This window comes from Neolamprologus multifasciatus, chromosome 19 (assembly GCF_963576455.1).
Source record: "Neolamprologus multifasciatus chromosome 19, fNeoMul1.2, whole genome shotgun sequence".
NCBI lineage: Eukaryota > Metazoa > Chordata > Actinopteri > Cichliformes > Cichlidae > Neolamprologus > Neolamprologus multifasciatus.
In genome coordinates this window covers 7402034-7418217 of record NC_140457.1, presented here as the reverse complement: position 1 = coordinate 7418217, position 16184 = coordinate 7402034, and positions in this window count along the sequence as shown.

Sequence of the window (16184 nt, the reverse complement as noted above, 5' to 3'; positions counted from 1 at the left end):
CTTTTTTCCTTTTCATTAACAAGCGTATACATGCAGATATCAAAACTGTCTTGGAGTTGCAGGCTTAACTCGGAGTGATAACATTTTAAAGTCATCCTTTTCCAGTGATTAGCATTTTTAGCAATATAGCAAGTGGAAAAGCAAAGTTGCTCATCCAGCCAGCAGCAGTGAGCTCTGCAGTCCACAGGCTGGAACAAAAAATGTTCTCATCCATGTGTAATTGCTACAAATGACTGTTTTGTGATGCTCATACTAATCGTCAGACTTGTAGGTTGCTGTGGCTTTGCAGACTTTCCCCCTTAGCACAGTTTTGGAAGCGGACACTGTCAGTGTGTCAGTGCTGCCCAGAGCACTGGTTTGATAGTCCAGCAACCCCTAACTGCTTTATGTGCTGCCCAGGCTTATAGTCCGAGCTGGACTGCTGTACAATGGAACAAAAATAAAAGAATTGTTGGTCTTGCAAGTGTTACATTATAGAATGACATATCTTTGGATTTTTTACAGCACCTACAGTGGGGCAAAAAAGTATTTAGTCAGCCACCGATTGTGCAAGTTCCCCCATTTAAAATGATGATGTAATTTGCACCAGAGGTACACTTCAACTGTGAGAGACAGAATGTGAAAAAAAAAATCCATGAATTCACATGGTAGGATTTGTAAAGAATTTATTCGTAAATCAGGGTGGAAAATAAGTATTTGGTCACCTCAAACAAGGAAAATCCCTGGCTCTCACAGACCTGTAACGTCTTCTGTAAGAAGCTTTTCTGTCCCCCACTCGTTACCTGTATGAATGGCACCTGTTTGACCTCATCATCTGTATAAAAGACACCTGTCCACAGCCTCAACCAGTCAGACTCCAAACTCCGCCATGGCCAAGACCAAAGAGCTTTCGAAGGACACCAGGAAAAGAATTGTAGACCTGCACCAGACTGGGAAGAGTGAATCTACAATAGGCAAGCAGCTTGGTGTGAAAAATTCAACTGTGGGAGCAATCATCAGAAAATGGAAGACATACAAGACCACTGATAATCTCCCTCGATCTGGGGCTCCACGCAAGATCTCATCCCGTGGGGTCAAAATGATCATGAGAACGGTGAGCAAAGATCCCAGAACCACACGGGGGGACCTGGTGAATGACCTGCAGAGAGCTGGGACCAAAGTAACAAAGGTCACCATCAGTAACACACTACAACGGCAGGGAATCAAATCCCGCAGTGCCAGACGTGTTCCGCTGCTGAAGCCAGTGCATGTCCAGTAGTGATGGGATTTCCGGCTCTTTTTAGAGATCCGGCTCTTTCGGCTCGGCTCACTAAAAAGAGCCGGCTCTTTCGGCTCCGAACCGGCTCTTCAGGTTGTTTTGTTGCTTTAATTATTTAATCATTAACAATAATATAAAATTATGCAGAAAAGGAATTACTAATGTAAAAAAAGTGGTTTTATTTATGGCCCCTAGAGACAAAGCACGTACGAACTCTAAAGCATATACAAACTCCAAAAAGCACGTACAAACTCCAAAACACATTTCTAGCGTTTACTGAACTTCCAAAACAGAGCTACCCAGATCACTTAAATTACACAATTGAAAACATGTGTGTATAGTTTGTGTATTTATAGACAAGCACTCATATTTATTCAAATAATTTTAAAAAAAAGTTCATTTACCTGTTACTACCACACACCAAATCCGGTTGTTGATACTTCCTGGCTTGTGTAGCCACTAGGTAACAAAAGCTCAACACTGCGCCCTAGAAACCTGGAGCACTTCTGTTGTCTTTTGTACGTGCTTCTGAGTTTTTACATGTTTTGGAGTTTGTACGTGCTTCTGAGTTTTTACGTGTTTTGGAGTTTGTACGTGCTTCTGAGTTTTTACATGTTTTGGAGTTTGTACGTGCTTCTGAGTTTTTACGTGTTTTGGAGTTTGTACGTGCTTCTGAGTTTTTACGTGTTTTTACGTGTTTTGGAGTTTTTATGCGTTTTGGAGTTTGTACATGCTTAGGAGTTTGTACGTGTTTTGGAGTTTGTACGTGCTTTGTCTCTAAGGTCCACCATAAATATACTTTATTTATTCACTCCACATAAAATGTAATAAATAAATCATATAATACAAAAAACAACAATCTACATTTTAAACTTTTAACTATTTAAATTTTCAGCTTTTTCCTTTTAAACAAATTTAACGTGAAACAACACAAAACACTGCAAACCACAACACAATTAAATATAAATTAAAATATTAAAACAAAAAGAAGATGCACATTCTCTGTCATATGGGCCTGCATGATTTCTGAATCCTTTATCATCTGCAACTGAAAATAGTGGATGATTACTATACCTTTTTAATGTGACATTGTTGTCCCTCGCTCTCTTTCTCTTTGGCTCTGTTCCTGTGCTACTGCCAGTGTAACTAACGCCCCTCCCCCCTCTGCCCAGCGCAAAGTACAGGCCGCGCATGCGGAGTTTAGCGGAAAAAAGGGCGAGAGAGAGGGTGAGAGAAAAAAAACCAAAAAAAAAAAAAAACTCACGGCTCCCAATAAGGAGCCGGCTCGCATCGTTCACTTCAAAGAGTCGGCTCTAAGAGCCATTTCGTTCGCGAACGACCCATCACTAATGTCCAGGCCCGTCTGAAGTTTGCCAGAGAGCACATGGATGATACAGCAGAGGATTGGGAGAATGTCATGTGGTCAGATGAAACCAAAGTAGAACTTTTTGGTATAAACTCAACTCGTCGTGTTTGGAGGAAGAAGAATACTGAGTTGCATCCCAAGAACACCATACCTACTGTGAAGCATGGGGGTGGAAACATCATGCTATGGGGCTGTTTTTCTGCCAAGGGGACAGGACGACTGATCCGTGTTAAGGACAGAATGAATGGGGCCAAGTATCGTGAGATTTTGAGCCAAAACCTCCTTCCATCAGTGAGAACTTTGAAGATGAAACGAGGCTGGGTCTTCCAACATGACAATGATCCAAAACACACCGCCCGGGCAACAAAGGAGTGGCTCCGTAAGAAGCATTTGAAAGTCCTGGAGTGGCCTAGCCAGTCTCCAGACCTCAACCCCATAGAAAATCTGTGGCGGGAGTTGAAAGTCCGTGTTGCTCGGCGACAGCCCCAAAACATCACTGCTCTTGAGAAGATCTGCATGGAGGAATGGGCCAAAATACCAGCTACTGTGTGTGCAAACCTGGTAAAGACCTATAGTAAACGTTTGACCTCTGTTATTGCCAACAAAGGTTATGTTACAAAGTATTGAGTTGTATTTTTGTTATTGACCAAATACTTATTTTCCACCCTGATTTACGAATAAATTCTTTACAAATCCTACCATGTGAATTCATGGATTTTTTTTTTCACATTCTGTCTCTCACAGTTGAAGTGTACCTCTGGTGCAAATTACTGACCTCTGTCATCATTTTAAGTGGAGGAACTTGCACAATCGGTGGCTGACTAAATACTTTTTTGCCCCACTGTATATCTCTATCGCTCTCTATACAGATGGATGGAAGTATAGGTACTCAGGAAGGATAATGTATATATTAGACAAAAGATCTTGAAAACTGAGCTGCTGGGCAGGAGGAGAAGGTTCATGGATCTAGTGAAGGAGGACATGCAGAAGGTGGTGTGTCAGAAGAGGATGCTAAGAATAGGATGAGATAAAGGCAGATGATGTGCTGTGATGATCCCTAGTAACTGGAGGAAGAAGACGATGAAGTACATTATCTGTTAAAAATTACTGACAAATTACAGTAAAAAGCTGAACTCCGATCCAACCGAACCCAAGTGGATCCTGGGGCGATGTTGTGGCTCTGTTACTGCAGAGTAATCGCGAATCAACAAAAAGATATAAGATTGTTAGGCATGTTCCCATCAACAGTGCATGATGATTTACTATACTTGTATGTTTTGCTTATATGTAATAGCCCTTACAGTCACCAGATCTGAATCCACCTAAACACCTTTACAATGATTATATTTCCAAAGAATGGTGTTCATCTCTCCAGTAGAGTTTCAAAGATTTGACTGGATCCTGCTTAGAAAAATTTAAGCTGTTGTTTTGGCACAAGTTATATTATTGGGATACTAGTCCTAAATGTCAAGTTGATAAATTTTGTCTTTCGAAGCTTATTGGAAAGGACTTTACTGTTAAAGTGAATTTATAGCTTTAGGTCACCATCTTTACAGAATGCACTGCCACCCACTATGTTGGATCATATAGTCAGTGCTGGGTCATTACTCAAAAAAAGGCAACTATTACACATCACTCATTACTTGTCTTGAACGTGATGCTGTATGTTATTTAATTACGTACTGTAACAGTCGCAATTGTGTGGTGTTTTGTCTTTAAGACAACCTAAGTTAATGTTAAATGATGTAACAAGTTAGCGCCACTGCCTTCTGTAGCGTGTGGAAGAAATGTGCTTGCACATGGACGCATGGATTGAGATGGACCTCGTATCTTTACCTCCCGAACTCAAAGTAACGTTACGGGTTGTATGAACACTGCTCGCTTCATGTATGGTAAGACAGCAGCTGTTCAACCAGGCCTTGTGAGGTTGGTGAAGGACAAGCACTGTGGCATTCCCAGTACCAGTGTGGTCGTGCGTTTTTGACTGTCCTGCTGAGCGTTTCTGCCGCCTCCTCTCAACTACTAAATACAACCCACATTACACTACCAAAGAAATTAATTTGTTACACTACTTGCGACATTACTTTAGCTTTATTCTGAAAATAACCTGAAATGCATTAAGACATAATTACCAGTCAACAATATAAACCTGACCCTACAGTCCCATGTTTTCCTCTTTATATTCTGTGGTCTGCAGATAACTGAGCCATAATTGTAACCATAATTAATAGCTGAATTTAGTACAGTAACACATTACATTACTGTGTTAGTGAAAAATGTGATTACAATAGTGCAACCCATCCAATAATGCACAGTTAGAATATTATCCTAAATTTATTATAAGCATGATTTCATTTTATCATTTTAAAAATGTAGTTAATGTCAAAACTGATATTCTTAGACATGCTTATATGGATATTAACAGTTTAGCTTCACAACTGTAGAGCTGGCTCTATGTCAGTGGAACCTGTTAAAATGCTATATTTTGTAGGTTTTAGTGGAGAAAAATACACATTTTATAGTGAAGTTTAGTTTTGTTCCTGAATGGTTATGGAACTTGGATTATGCAAAAAGTCTTGAACGCAAGAAAGGGAGCTACTAAATCTGTCAGACTGAGCCATATGCTACACAATATGCCTATGCTTGTTTTTCTTCAGTTTGCAAAAGACTCAGACAAACTTAAGAAACAAAACATTTTATTGATTTGTGTTCTGAGCATCATGCTGTTTTGTCAAAACACAGATTAGCATGAACTTATGAACTCTAAACTGAGTTTCTTTTTATTTTCCTTTAGCAAATTTGACATTTTCTGGATGTGTCAGAGGGGGACTAAATGCTGACTGACAGTCTGCGATTTTCAGAGATTAAAAGTAGAGACAGAAATACAAGTGAAGTCGTGCATTACTTAGAAATGCCAAAGGCAATTCTTTTCTGGTTTGATATGGAGAGCTGATGAAACCCTTTGCACTGGACTGAGCTCTGCAGTGAGAGAAGCCTTTATGTGAGAACTGAGGCAGATAATAAAAGCTGCCACCCGAGAACACCTCAGAAGAGCTATAAAGTATTTCACTTACTGCCACTGACATTCCTCAAGCCCTTTATGAATGATTTCACTCATATTGGTCTGGTTGGTAGATTAACATACATGTGTATATTAACATATTAGCAAAGTAACGCTTCCTCTTGTGAGGAATATAAGCCTTCAGAGAATGCTTTGTGACAGGGACTGGATCTCTGAGCTCTGTGCAGACTTTGATAAAACATTTATGGGAGACTGGTGGGGTCACCTTGAGATTGCTGCTCTTTGTCTGCCTGCATGAGCCGGACTCCTTGTGGGATTGCATTAACATCACTTTTTAATCACACAGGTTCGTGAACTGCTGTAAGTCTTATTCAGAGTTCCTAAAAAAAAACCAAATAGAGAATGGAGGAAGTTGACATGAAAAAATAAAAAAACATCACTAATCTGATTTTTTTCCTCTGGATCAAGAGTTCACACTTTGGGTTCTTGTCTGGAGCACCTGTGTTTGTGTATCACACAACTCCTCATCCCACTTGGATCTAAACTTGTGACAAACGTGTGACGATGGGCATTTTTGATTGTTGCTTTTTTGTCATTTCATTTTATAAATATGTTTTTAAATTCACAAAAACTCACCAGCAAGATAATTAGTTAAATCTTGCTAGTGCTGGATTGGACCCTATTTTGCCTTCAGAAATATGACAGCATGACACAGTCATGTACACCAACCCCAACCCCACAGACCGGAGTCATTTGGTACGTCTGGTGTGAAATGTATGGTTTTCAGGTTTTTTTTTAAATTTTTTTATTGTTTTTATCATTAAGTCAGTTTCCTTGGGTCTTTTCCCGTGTGTTATGAATAAATCTTCCTTTTTTTGGTACCGGCACAGGTTTTATGTTGTTGTGTTTATCCGCCACACCTTAAAGGCCAGTCCGTGAAAATATTGTCGCACATAAACCGGTCCATGGCGCAAAAAAGTTTGGGGACCGCTGTCGTACACGAACCAGCCGATCTTCCATTCCATCGCATCCCAAAAGTGCTCTACTGAATTAAGATTTGGTGATTGTGGATATCACTTGCGGACAATGAAGAAATGTCATTTTGAAGAAACCAGTTTGAGCTTTGTGACATGGCATGTTCTCCTGCTGGAAGCAGCCATCAGAAGATTGGCATATTGTTGTCATAAAGGGATGCAAACAACATGGTCACCAGTACTATAATACTAATACTTAGCTTAGCTTTGGTGTTTAAACTGTGCTCAGTTGGTACTGAGGGGCCCAAAGTGTCCAAAATATTTTATCCACCAAACAATTAATCCCAGCAGACTTACCTGTTGGTATTTACACCAATGTTGCAGCACAGACTCAGCTCAGACAATGTTTTTTCCAATCTTATATTGTCCAGTTTTGGAGAACCGTGCAAATTACAGCCTTAGTTTCCTGTTTTTAGCTGACCGAAGCAGTGCTGGGTGTCCTGTAGTTAATAGTCAGCCTGCAGTTATCCATTGGTATAATATGGTACTAAGAGGTCTGATCGTTTAATATTTTGTATGAGAGTAGAAGAGTCATAAATTCTATTCTAGAGCCAGGAAATCAATGGAAGCAATGACGCTAACTAGCAAAACTACTGAATCCTTGCTAAAAGCACATTATAGTTTGACTTTCAAACTGGCTGGTGCCCTCAAGCATTTACCGGTGCTCTAGAATGAATAGAGTTGAAAGTAGAATGCATAAGCAACAACAATTTCTTTTTTTCATTGTCATTATTTGGCTTCATTTTGGAATAAAAATCATGCCTCAGTCATGATATCTCTGTCAGTAAATACCCAGCTGAATGGCCACTCTTGAACCAAAACAAATTAGCAGGCAGGACAGTAAATGCCAGCCTTACCCTGCTGTGTAAGCCAGCTAATGTTAATTTAATATCAAGGTCACTTTCCCTCTAACAAAATGGTGAAATGGTATGAGTGCTTATTAAAATGTAACAGATTTAATCAGTAATACCAGACACCGCTAACCTTTTTCTTTCATTTTCCAATTCTCTGCTTTTGTCCATGTGAAATTATACTCAAAGATGTCAGTGAAAATTTCTAAAGTAGGAAAGTTAAGATTTCAGCAGAAAAAGATTATGGCAAGAAACTGTTCTCCTGCAGTGAAAGGGAATGTAGCTACCCAGTATTGATCTTCCTTACTGATAAAAATAATACAGAGTTGAATGCTGTTGAATGGTTTGGGCTGGAAGTATATCTTTTATGCTCATTTTGAAATAAAACTCTACTTTTCTTTGCTGAACATCATAAAATATCTCTTGAAACATAGTTTTTATTCTAAAATGAAGCCAAGTGCTAACAGTCTGTACTGCACAATTTTCATTCAAGGGACAGAAAGATACCAGATAGCACAGAAATAGTTACCCAATATTTCTGCTGGTCAAATGCTAATAGTCACAAAAGGCTATTTAATTTTAATAACGCACATCAAAGACCACATTGCCATTTGTTTGCTAATATTTATATACAAGTTAAAATAAAGACATGTTAATTTTTCAATTAACATGTCTTTATAACCTGTTGTTAGATGTTTTTGTTACTTTCAGAGACTTATTTACACTCTTTGCTTTAAGCTAAGCAAGCTAGCTAGCTAGCTGCAGGCTAGAGATATATATTAGAGATATATTTATCTTCTGTATGTCATGTTTTTGTTTTTACTAGACAACCAGTAGTCGGTGTTCCCAAAAATTGTCAAACTATTCATTATATTTGTATTATTAGTCATTGTTTGTCCATTTGGCAATGTAATAAGCTAAAAAAAAAAAGAAGAAGAAAAAACAATAACTATATTGATTCACAAATTTATCATGGGAAAAGGGTGACCACGCATTCTGCAGAAATCCAAGTGAGTCAGCTAGTGAGTGTAAATCCTTTAATTAGTCTTCCTTAAATGCTGTTTTGGTTTCCATCAGCTTCCCTTGTAAACATTTAGCTGCTGGGCACTAATTTTGGCTGCTATTCCAAGTTTAAAATGTCAGAAAGCAAAATCAATAAACATGTTAAGTCTCCACAGAGATGAGGGGATGTGCACAGAGAGTAATATTAATTATTTCTGCTTCAAAACAGTGCTTTGATTGATTGCAATGCTAATTAATCATTGATTAGTGCAACAGATATACGTCACAGGAACTGCTATTGATTAGTGTAGCTTTCAATGAATGTCTCTTCAAACTATCCAGGTCACTTCATCAGGTTATATTAAAATGTCTTGCACAACAGATGACAAATGTGGAAACCTGGCACCAAGTATTGTATTCACATCGTGACAGCATGTTAATCAGCATGGCTGTTAATCTTAAAGTTCACATATTTCCCTCATGCACACACAGAAAATATTATACAAATTTTAAAAGCTGAGTAAAAATTATTTTGAGAAGCTTAGCAGAAACCACAGATGCAAGAATTCTTTGTTCATCCTTGTCCATAAGGCACAACAAACAAATCTTTACTTTTGCAAGCTTGATAAACGCACCTGATAGAGACTCTGTTATCAGTGTGTCTCTCCACAAGTGACAGGAGTACTTTAGGGAAAATAAAAAACAATCCCAAAACAATGCTGCTTTAGTTTTCAAGTTTTTCAGATTTCTCAGTGTGTGTGGTGTGAGGTCGGTGGGGTCTTTTTCTTACCGACGTTTATGAGTGCTGACATTTTTAACTGGAATTTTCTTGAAATTGTCAAATGTTTGAAGTAACATATTTCCTGTGCTTATGCTGTGATTTGTTTAGATGTTCCTACAAGATCTTCCCCCTTTTTTATGTTCTCTGGTTCTGCTTTTCTACTTCACTTTTTACTCTTTTTTACTTATCTGTCCTGATTGTAGTCCATGCTCTATAGATAGAATATAAATAAAACCAGAACTTGGCCTTAGCCAGGGCTGCACATAAGTGGTCTGCAGGTGCGCATTCGCTGTCAAAATAAAAGACGCCCACCAGATAAGAAGTTGCAACGCCCGTTTGCGTACATAAGATTTTCTGGAGGAAGACAGACATTTGTTTAGAACTCCTAAAGATGTCGAAGAAGCAAGTTCCTTTAAGCAATTACTTCGGTGTTCCTCCACCTCCAAAGAAATGTCAGAAGTAGTCCGAACCGCAAAAGAAGCCTGTATTCTCGTAAAAAGTGGTTGCAGGAGATGAGCTGGCTTCAAACAAATGATGAACGCACAGAGATGTGGTGCAGAATATGCTGTGAAAATCCCACTCTAGCAGACAAAAACAGTGCCTTTATATGTACGCAAACGCACGTTGCAACCTCTTAACTGGTGAATTGACAGTGAATGCACACCTGCGGACCACTTATGTGCACCCCTGGCCTTAGCTTGGCCTGCCTTTATAAGTAGTTCAATTGAAACTCTTTCAAGCTTTAACAAAGATGACAGAGGGCAGCTAACAATTAAGATTATGAGATCACATAGTAACAACTGAAATTCAATTCCGAAACAAGCAACAAAACCAACAGGAAAGTTAAAGTTTATGCACTCCTGAACCTTAACTGGAGGTCCACTGGGAACTGTGGTCTGTCTAGTACCCTCCCTGGTGAAAATATGTCAAAAATATGTGGAAAAGTGCATAGTTTTGTGTATATTACATAAAAGAAAATTTAACTATAAAATATTTATAATATTTGTTCTGCATGCCTGCCGAGCTCAACAGCACTACAAATTTCCAGTATACAAACTCATGACACAATTCCTCTCTGGAACAGCTGAACAGTTTAAAGTTTTGTTGCACATAACCATTGCTGTAGTTACGGTCACACGTAGGCAGTTGTAGATCAAGCCTTATTTTCCAAAATCTTTCCAATATACATTTGCTTGAAAAAAGGTTTTTGAACTCTCTTTGATTCCCTTAACCTACATGTGACAAATGCAAGGAAAAACTTATTTTCTATCAAAGAATTACAAGTTAACTTTTCATCAGCATTAGCATATGAGCAAATCCAATCAAAAAAAAAAAAATGGGATGACCTTGTCAACTTAAGTTTGAATCCTACTGAAATGTTTATGAATTGGGCATGAAAAATACAAACACTTAAATATCTTACAGCTAAAGGAATTTTAGCATGAAGGACAAACAACGCCCCCCCACCCCATCCAATCTCCAGCATATTGTTGATAAAAGTGAGAAAAACTATGCGCTGTGTGTGTTGTGTTGGCTGTTTCCTCAGTAAAGATTATATCTACTGATGTATGTATTGATGTTTTTTCAAGTAAATTGTAAAAAACAAACAAACAATAAGTTTAAAAAATTTAATTTTCCATGTAGTGTTGTTCAACCGTATTCTACCTTCTCTGCAAACCCTTGGCATCCAGTACTTTTGTTATATCAGAACCACTTGCATCTTTGAGATACACCCCCTTTTGACATGATGCAGTGTGAGATATGAGAATCCAAATGCAGCATGCAAGAATAGAGTTCATTAAAAAATAAAGACAAATCATTTATTTGGCTTATAAAAGTCCCAACATAAATGCAAATCATAGTCCAGGAATCAAAGGAACGAATATCCAACCCGAACCAGAGAGCAACAGGGAAACACACAGAGGAACACAAGCAAAGTGAAGGTACATATGAGGTAATGAGGTATGTTGAGACAGCTGACACAGGTACTGACAATCAACACGTTTAGTTTCACTTTCTCTGGGGATAAATGGCACCAAACTAAAACAGAGGGTGAGAAGCAACAACTAAACAGGGAAACAGAGACACGGAACTAAACTGAACATAGAGGAATGACACAGAGTGAAAAGACACGAAAAACAGGGAATACAGTGAAAACCTAAACAATAAGCAAATTAAGAATCAAATCCTGGGACAAAGACCAAGCACCATGAAACTGCTGTGTCCTGGAGTATATCTAAATTGGTATGAATTTACTTGGAATGTGGAACATGGTTAAGAAACTTAGACTAAATGCACACATGTAGTGTAAGCACTGTGGGATCGCACCCCTCAGTAGCAGAATGTAGAATTCTGTTTGTTGCTAAAGTGATTCTAATTTCTAAAGACTGCATAGAAAACCAGCAAAAACAATGTTTTATATTTAAATTGTGCCATAATTGGACTTCATTTTTCCACTTCGATGGTACTCTGGTAATGCCTTGTTTTCACTGGCTTTTACAACAGTATTAATTAAACTATAATATTGAAGTTGTGTAGATTATGAAATAATTACAAGGCTCATAGAATGAGGGAAAGACAGCCCAAGGACCCTCCAACTCTGTAAACAATGTTATTCTCGCTGAATTCACTCAGCAGAATTTCATCTATGAGAGTGAGATTCATCCATAATTCATAATGAGTTTCACTGTGATGCTGCATAATCAGTTTTTCTGGCATATTCCATTGGGGTAATCAAACATTCAGACAGTCGGCAACACAGTGCACACTTGCAGAAGGACACAAATCACTTAACCTGTATCTCTTTTGTTGCATGCCCAGCACACATGTAGCCTGTCATTGAGAATGTGCACAAAGACAGTGAATGTTTGCATGTTGGTGCACATGAGGTATAAGTGTAGAACAGTAAGTACTTCATATGGTTGTTCTGACAGACTGTGAGAGTTGGCATAAAAGGCACTGGATTACTTGTTTGTGAGATTTATAAGACATAAAGGTATTTGGTATGCACCAATTATGCATTTACATGATTTGTTCATATCTAAAAACAACTCAAAAAAGTCCATATCACAACTTAAATTGAATTATTAATGTTGAGGCCACAGTAGTGTGCAAAAGTTGGACTGGCCCAAGGCAAATTACATATTTTGTTGGTTATTGAAGTGAAAATAAGAGCCTTTTTTCAAAAGGTAACTCACTTAAAATTTTCATTTCATGACCCTGTTTCATTTTAATGTAACTCCTTTATGCATATCTAGTTGTTGGGTGATTACACATCGACCTTTCATAATACCGTTTCTGGGCCCAAGCCTTGGCTGTGGCTCTCATCTTTTCAAAGTCGTACTACATCCCTTGTTTTTTTTATTATATTGTATTTTATTTATCTATTTTGAATTGATTCCACGTCATCCTAACCTATGCAGCTTCTTATTAGCGCTACTTATATGTAGGTTTTAAAATCCTTTAATAACTCAAGATCTACAAAGCAGCCCTAGGGCTCGTGGCATACTGGACAAATCACTAAAAAGACAAATCACTGTTTGGTGTATTAAGACTTTGGTATGGACATCAAGTTTAGGATTATGACTTTTTTGAAGGAAATTAATGAAATGAAACTGAAACCATGCAGCAGGATACCAATTTGTTATGTTGAGAATCTATATCAGACACTTTTGTGTATGCAATTTAGTCTGTTTTCAGTGTCTTCTACTTGTTGGATCATAATAGACTTGCAAGTTCTGTATCTCACTGAGAACCCTCCATGTGTGCTGTGTTTACTGTATATTAGCCCAAACCTACTGCTGAAGTTAACTATGGTATGGCAGAGCACTCTGTATCAATTAGGGGAATCTCATCAACCCTACAAACCCTGCTTCATTATTTTTAATTATTGTTTACATATGGAACAAAATCGCCTAAATGAGAGTACCCAAATTACAGCAAGCAGAACATGGCATTTTCTAAAATGTATGGATCTCAAAAGTCCTCTCTTTCATGGATGTCTGGATAATATGCTTGTTTATAACACCGGAGAGAATAATCTCAGCCATGGTGTTTTTTTTTCCTTCAGCAAAATGAAGGCATATTTGGACCATTAAGGCCTATTATATTAGACCCATTGGGCGATGGTATTTTTCAAATTTTTACCTCAAAGTGACATACACAGTTAAATTAATAATACTCAGTGTTGAACTGTTGATCAGAGAAGTTTGAAATGTGTTCTTGTTCTCATCACCAGTCTTGGATAATATTTGGAAAACTACAGCAAAGCATTACTATGGCGGGCATGGTTCGTGGCGCGGTTGTGGGGGAGAGGAGAGGGACAGAGCGGAAAGAGCAGCAACCGGGAATAAAAGCACCAGATGCAACTGATAGCGCGTCTGGCAGCTCCTGGTCGACAGCGCTGCCGGCCCCACTGGCGTTCCTGGACCGCATAGGAGAGGGAGGCATCCCCCACGCCAGTCCGGAGGTCAGCGCACGGGAGGAACCTGCCATGTTTTCGCCAGAGGTCAGTGCGCCACCTGGACCTTCTCAGCCAGAGGTCGCCGCACCAGTAGGATCTGCTTAGCCCGAGCCGGATTTTGGGGCACCTGAGGGACCAATGCCTGCCAAGCTGCCTGTTAGCCTTGGCTCACGTCCACACCTGCTGCACTGCTGCATGCCACGCAGGTGGCCTCCAGTCCAGCTCTGTCACCGCTCCTGGACACGCGGTCGGCACCCGAAGCCATCTGTTCACCTCCACCGCAGGAAATGCGGTCAGCCCACTGATCCCACTCATACCTGCCGCGATGGGGGAATGTGGTGGGGCGTGGTTTGTGGCGCGGTTGTGGGGGAGGCGGACACACCTGAGCTCGATCAGCTCATCATGCCTCGTCTATTAAACGTGCCGGGACTTGAGGAGTTGGTTGTTGTTGTTGTGTATGTGTGGCCTTACTGCCACAGTTACATTTTTGCAAAACATGAATACTTTTGAGCCCCCTGAAATTAAGGAATTTTGTTAAAAAATGCTTTAGTTCCTCACATTTCTATGCAACCTTTTTGTTCAGCCCATTGAATTAAAGCTGAAAATTGGCACATCAACTGCATATGAGTGGTTTCAGTTAAAATCTAACTAACTAAAATTAGAACAAAGTTGCCTCTGTCCAAATATTTATGGACCTAACTGTATTAAAAAGCTCATTCATGGTTCACTGCTTAAAATTTGCAAAGTAATTATTACTTACAAATTTTGGCCATTAGAGTAACACTGCAACCAAATTTCCTATAATTCTGCAGGCATGGGAGAAGTATCTTTTTACAGCCAGATGGTAGTCTGTGAAAGCAGTAGCACACAGCCCAGATAACCACGTCTAACTGGCAGAACAGTGGGGAATGGACTGAGATGCTAATGCTCTTTAGTGCTGAATTACGATGAGTGAAAATCAATAAATCCAGCTCTAATCTCTGCATATCAGTCAACTTGCTCCATCTTAGTAAAGCTACATTTCGAATAAAATTCTGTCTCTGCTAAAATGACTTTGCTGTCAACAGTTATGACAGGTATCATTTTGCCCAGACAGTTGTCTATGTCTGTTTTATTCAAGCGTACTTTCTTAACTGTGCTGTAGGGACATAGTAATGTAGGACTATATAAGGCTTTTTCCTGTCTCATAGCTAAAGAGCTCTATTTATTTATAGATTTTACATAAACTGAATATATCTCCTATATGCAATTATCTCACCCCCCTCAGGGATATGGTAAAACGCTAAATGATTTCTAAATTGTGTTCAGTGGACAAGGGAGCATTTATCATATTGAGAGCATTTTCCCCTTCCACACTTTCTCATTTAATGTAGACTTTGAATTGAGGTGTTCTTTTACACTGCTTCTCCCTCTGTCTTCTTTGCCTTAAATTTTCTTCTGAGCGTTCGATGAAATTGTTGCTATTGTCATGTGAAATATGTTTGCCTTCATCCCTGTGAGCATATATTTGGCTGCATTTCCATTAAGAACCTGGTGAGCTGCCTACACTTTTTTTTCGGTGTCTTTTTCTTCCAAACTCCAGGTTTTATAAAGGACACTTTTTCAGCCCAGTGAGGGTTATTCACTTTTTTTTTATGGGGCAGTTACTTACAGAGTCAGTGATTCAGCGAAAACTGTGAAATAAAATGATGGCAACTTACAATGCTTTCCAGCCCTGGACAAAACACATCCCCAGTGCTATAATACTAAAGGTTGACTTTGATCATGTCATCTTAAAACTCCCCACCAGCACAGCTAACTCCTGAATCCCACCATATCCCCTGTTTTATCAAGATGTCAACAGTCATCCAAATAATCATTTACTACTGGGTGTTGGCACACCTCCTCGCTGGAAGACAGAGGATTCAGAAATTGAGTCATTAGAAGATAAAGAGCTTACCTTTCCTGGGGTGACAGCTTAGCCTTTGAGTGGACAAACCTATCCGTCACTGTTCATGTCTAACATTTTGTAACTTCAAACAGGTGTCATGAACGGAAACAAAGGCATCAAGTATTATATCTACAAAAGCAAGGGCCTGTATTGGCTGTTTGGAATAACTGCTTACTTATTATGTATGCTGCATGTTTTTCTCCTTTTCACCATTTTCATTCTCTCCTTGTGTCCTTTAATACTCATAATTTTACGTACAAAATGGTTGTTACTTAAATTGATACTCTGGGAAATCTGGGAAAAAGGGGCAGCTGGAAATTTGAGAATCAGATCTCACTGCTATTATTAACAAACACATGGTATTCATGGTGGACATGTTCATTGTAAGATACAGTATTGCTAGCTAATAATACTAAACAATTCTGAAATACGTATAATATAAAATATTTTAATTGCTTATTGCTTTTATACTTAGTAT